The sequence below is a fragment of the Lactuca serriola genome, chromosome 4 (genome assembly GCF_051521515.1).
Source record: "Lactuca serriola cultivar US96UC23 chromosome 4, Lser_US96UC23_V15, whole genome shotgun sequence".
Lineage (NCBI taxonomy): Eukaryota > Viridiplantae > Streptophyta > Magnoliopsida > Asterales > Asteraceae > Lactuca > Lactuca serriola.
Window position 1 is genome coordinate 26,680,059 of NC_136411.1, and position 5,618 is coordinate 26,685,676.

The following is a 5,618-nucleotide window of genomic DNA, read 5'->3' on the forward strand; positions in this document are numbered from 1 at the left end:
AAAGGGGGAGAACAATCAAGGGGATCATCACTCAATGCAAATGCAGGTGATGATTGTACAAACTCCATCTCAGCTTGAGATGACTGGGAGAGTTGAAGTTGAAGCTGATCCTCTAAAGCAGATTGATGTTGCTGATATTTCAGACACTGATCAGCCCATTCCAGACATTGGTGATCAATCATAGACCAATGATTATGAAGGGTTTCTTGATCTTGGTCTCATGTAACAGGTTGTTGTTTATGTTGTTCCTTTAAATATTTTCTACCCTGGATCTTGCTATGAGGGGGAAATTTCTCAAGAGGTTCCTCATGGAGCTGATAGTGACATTGACTCTAACAATGATGTTATTGTGCCAAGGGCATTCCTTCTTGCGCCAAGCATATCCCTCTTGCACCATGGAGAGTCCCTCTTACGCCATGAAGAAGCATTGTTGCGCCATGTAGGTTCTTGTTGCGCCAAGCATGTCCTTGTTGCGCCAATGAAGTTGATGTTGCTACAACCTAGATGTTGTTGTGCCACATACTTGATGCTTGTTGTGCCATCCTTGCACATGATGGGCTAACATGATTCTTGTTGCACCATCATGGTGCAAAATAGGTCATTTTGGTCCCTTGATGAGCCATGGTATCCCTGATGAGCCAAGGATGCTATAAAGTCATCTATGATGCTCAAGATCGTTCACGGATGCTCAGAAGTTGGTATCACTCAAGGATACTCCATGTCGTGCCACCATGATGGATTTTGGGCCATTAGTGTTCATGATGCGCCACTTGTACATCATGATGTTCCACTATGGCATAAGGTGCTCCATCATATTTGTTGCTCCATCAATTCATACAACCATATATATTACAACCTTCATAAAGTTATATTAGTATAGTTAATACAGTTTTGTAATAATCTTGATACACTAGGTAAGTAAGTAGATAGTTATTTTTAGAAAAATTAATAATAATAATAATAATAATAATAATAATAATAATAATAACATAAAGCTATATTAGTATAGTTAATACAGTTTTGTAATAATCTTAATACACTAGGTAAGTAGATAGTTATTTTTAGAAAAATTAATATTATAATAATAATAATAATAAACGTAGAATGTTTCGAGTCAAGCCAACATAATCCTACTGCTTTCGACTAAACTAGTTCTAACATGTTATGTCAAATATCTATAACTCTATCAACGAAATATGTACTGAAGCTAATACTAGGACATTGACTATGTTGGATCCATAAATATAAGGAATGGTCCCTGCATTGTTTAGCCATATGCTGGGTAAATTAATGGTCCCTGCATTGTGGACCCATACACCATAGTGCATAGTGGGCAAATCGTCCATCTTAGGTGGCAACCGTGCACCATTTTTTAAGCTATTAGCATCCCCATCATTGGTTTTCAATTACAGCTTTTCTCTTATTTAATTAATGTATTTTTATTCATGTTATGCCCATTCTTCTTAATGTATTATGATTTAATACATAAGAAATAAGAAGTATTATTTTCTATAAAATAGTAATAAAAAATCATGCCGATACATTAACACTAAGAATAATATTGAAAATGTTTTAAATCAATTAATATAAAATTTTAGATCATTTTTGGTCACTTAACTTTTGGTTTTGTATTTATTTGGTCACTTAACTCTTTTTAAAATTTAAAAATTCATTAAACTTTTGGCTTTGTGATTATTTCGTCACTTAACTTTTGGTTTGGTCACATTTAGTTATCTAACTTTTAAAATTGTGTTCATTTAGTCACTTAAACTTTTGAATTTTCAAAAGTTTAAGTGACTAAATGAACACAATTTTAAAAGTTAGGTGACTAAATAAGCACAAATCTAAAATTTGAGTGACCAAACAAAAAGTCAAGTGACTAAATGAGCACAAAGTCAAAAGTTTGATGACCTTTTAAAATTTAAAAAGAGTTAAGTTACCAAATAAGCACAAAATAAAAAGTTAAATGATAAAAATGACCTAAACCTTTAATATAAATTTCTTTGTTAGTGTAATACATATTAAATATGGTAAGTCAATAACAAAAATCACAATATTTATTATTTAAATTTTTATTTTTAGTTTTATAAAACGCCAAAAGATTTTGTCAAAATTTTATTTTTACCCTCTATTTATAAATACTACTATTTTTACCAAAAAATAAGTTTTATTTATTTTTGCTTAAAGATTTAATAGTATAAAAATTATAAATTGAATAAATAAATAAAGAGATGAGTTTCTAAAGATATTTCAATCGAATAAGGTCATTTAATGTTCTCATCTACCGGATTCCCGCAACATTATTTCATTTGATCCCCGGCCATTTACTCTTCTAATTAACCTTCACCTTCCCCTTCCCCTTCCCCTTCCCTTTAATTACTGATACAGCCTCTCCCTTTCACTTCAGTCATCACTTCTTTCCTCATCATATTTCTCTTTAGATCTTCTCCATACTTTTATCTTCCTCACAATGCTGCAGTCTGCAAAAAGGTCCTATGCCTATCTCAGCAACTATGTCAAGCTTATCCTCATAGCCATAATCATTACTATATGTATTCAAGAACTCATCAAGAAAGCCCCATACCACCTTCTGAATCATCATTCGCTCATCTACACACTAACTTTCTCTTTGCTACCCATCTCCATTCTCGCATTCTACTTCGTGAACAAGCCTCGGACAATCTACCTGGTTGACTTCGCTTGTTTCAAGCCCCCATCTATACTCCGTGTGCCATATGCCACTGCGCTTGAACATGGCCAAATCATCTTGGCCTCACAACCTAAGAGCCTTAAATTCCAACTTATGATCTTAGAAAGATCTGGTTTGGGAGAGGAAACATGTTTACCACATCCATTACATTATCTACCATCGAAGCCTAATATGATGGATGCTAGAGATGAGACCGAGTTGGTCATCTTCTCAGCCATGGACTCTTTGTTTCAGCAAACTGGGATTGATCCTAAAGACATCGATATTTTGATTGTTAACTGCAGCCTCTTTGCACCCACTCCTTCGATTTCAGCCATGGTGGTTAACAAGTATAAGATGAGAAGTAACATCAAGAGTTATAACTTATCAGGAATGGGGTGTAGCGCAGGGTTGATATCGATAGATTTTGCGAAAAACCTACTCCAAGTCCACCCTGAATCGTATGCGGTTGTGATAAGTACTGAGATTCTTTCCCCGAATTCGTACATGGGTGTAGAGAGATCCATGCTCCTTCCGAACTGTCTCTTCAGAATGGGAGGAGCAGCCATTCTGTTGACCAACAAAAGGTCACACCGGAGAGATGCAAAGTACGTACTCTTGCATGTGGTTAGGACCCACAAAGGGTCTGACGATAAATCATATCGTTGTGTCTCACAAGAAGAAGATAAAGAGGGTCATGTCGGTATAGCGCTAAACCTAGATCTCATGGTGATCGCTGGCAATTCTTTGAAGTCGAACATAAGCACCATGGGGCCATTGGTTCTTCCAGCATCGGAGCAACTCTTGTTTCTTTTCAATTTCTTGGGGAGAAAGTTCCTTAAGCTTAATCTTAAACCCTACATTCCCGACTTCAAAAAGGCATTCGATCATTTCTGCATTCACGCAGGTGGTCGTGCGGTTATTGATGAGCTTCAGAAGAGCCTTAGGCTGACGTCAGAGCATGTTGAAGCCTCAAGGATGACGTTGCACCGTTTCGGAAACACATCGTCTTCGTCATTGTGGTACGAGATAGGTTATATGGAAGCAAAAGGGAAAATGAAGAAAGGAGATAGAGTCTGGCAAATAGGGTTTGGGAGTGGGTTTAAATGCAACAGTGCAGTTTGGAAATGTAACAGAGAAATCGAAGCTACAAAATATAGTGCATGGGCTGATTGCATCCATAGGTACCCAGTAAACGAGCCAGAAGGTGGGAAGCTCTAAGCGAGGGTCAAGTATGTCCTTTCAATTTTAATGTGTGATATGTATGCTATTTCTTACCTTAAATAAAAAGGTTTCACGTGCTTCATATGTAATCCAAGAGACCACGTAAAAATCAACAATTTTTTTTTTAAATATTATTGGCATATAATTAAGGATGCCTTTTTAACCCATTAAACACTTATACAACAACACGGACAACCAATAAAACTCCTATTCGATCATAATCACCACTTTATTGAATGATTATTCAACAATCATTCCGCTTTACTATATATCATCACTCATGCTCCATTCAACTATTTGTATTATGGAAGCTCTAAGAGTTATTCTCCGATATCATTGCAAGTGGAAGTGTTATTCTCTAATATCATTACAAATGGAAGTGTATTTTTGGATAGTAGGTTTTGTCTTCATATTTTAACAAAACAACCACAACCACCACGAATAAAAGCCTGGAAACTTGCCGGAACAACTTTTGTGACATGTAGCATCACCAATAAATATTTAGGAATACTTTATTACTCGAGAGAATAATTTAAGATGATTTAATTGTGTCAACCAAATAAAAATCATGTGCACCTATTTATTGGTAAGGGTGTTGAATATGGGCAACACTCATAGGGCGTTTTTAGGCGTTATAATGCATGCATATACACCGCCCCCTTCACGGTTTTTGGGCGTTATACGACTGTCGTTGCTTCCCGTTGCCACAACCACGTTCGTTTAACGATGTTTCTTTCTTTTTATCTAAAAACGACTGTGTAGGCGTTGCCCACACCTACCACCCTAAGTAGTAATTATTAGCATGTTCCAGATGTTTCGTTTAACCATGTAGATATAATTGTTCATCTCTTAAGAGTCGAGATGTCATCTACTTCCATCTATTTAAATAATTGGGGATTATATGTTTAAGTTTTTATATTATTATTGCAATTAGACGAATATTCGTTATGTAGAATAAAATTATATAATTAACATTTGATAAGTACATATTGAAAATAATTATGTATATTGAAAATAATTATGTATTGATGTTAAACTATGAAATAATAGTTTCTTACATTAATTGTTGTATAAAATTGTAATAATTTTGAACCATATTATAACATATATTAAAATCATTTTAATTTGAGGCCGCTACTTGCCGCCGACGTGTAAATAAAATTAAATACAATTCTTTATTTAATATTACTTTTAAAGTTATGATTAATTAATTTAGAAATTATTTGTAATTTAAAAGGTAATGCTATATTAATTATTATTATTTTTAATTAATTAAAAATTACATTGTAACACCCCGAGTTCAGAGGTGCAAGTTCAGGGTTTTTAGTGTAAATAAGGAAGGTCGACTCGGCGAGTCGAGTCGCGGTTCTGGTCAAGTGTTAAGTGACCAACTCGGCGAGTCGGCGGCTGGACTCGGTGAGTTGGTGCTGAAAAGAGAAAACTCTAATCTTGGGGGTTGTGCCCTATATAAAGAACATAACATCCTTTCTTCAGCCTGCTTACCACCCTTGAGATCCTACAAACCCTAGAAATCGAGTGGAACTCCATTGATAGTGAAATTGGAGCCTTGGGAAAGGAAATCTTGAAAAGGGAACTTGAAGACTAAGGGATTACAGCAAGGGAGTGGTATAGATCTGAAGTCTACTTCAGTGGGGGCTTTCATTTGAGGTAATAATCTATTGCTTAAGCTCCTTTGAGTCTAGAT

The 5,618-nt window shown here is 35.3% G+C and overlaps 1 pseudogene; it reads left to right on the plus strand.

Annotated features, from left to right (window-relative positions):
* Positions 1 to 2,368: 2,368 nt before the first annotated feature.
* Positions 2,369 to 4,002, plus strand: LOC145101230 (3-ketoacyl-CoA synthase 5 pseudogene; annotated as a pseudogene).
* The last annotated feature ends 1,616 nt before the right edge of the window (positions 4,003 to 5,618 follow it).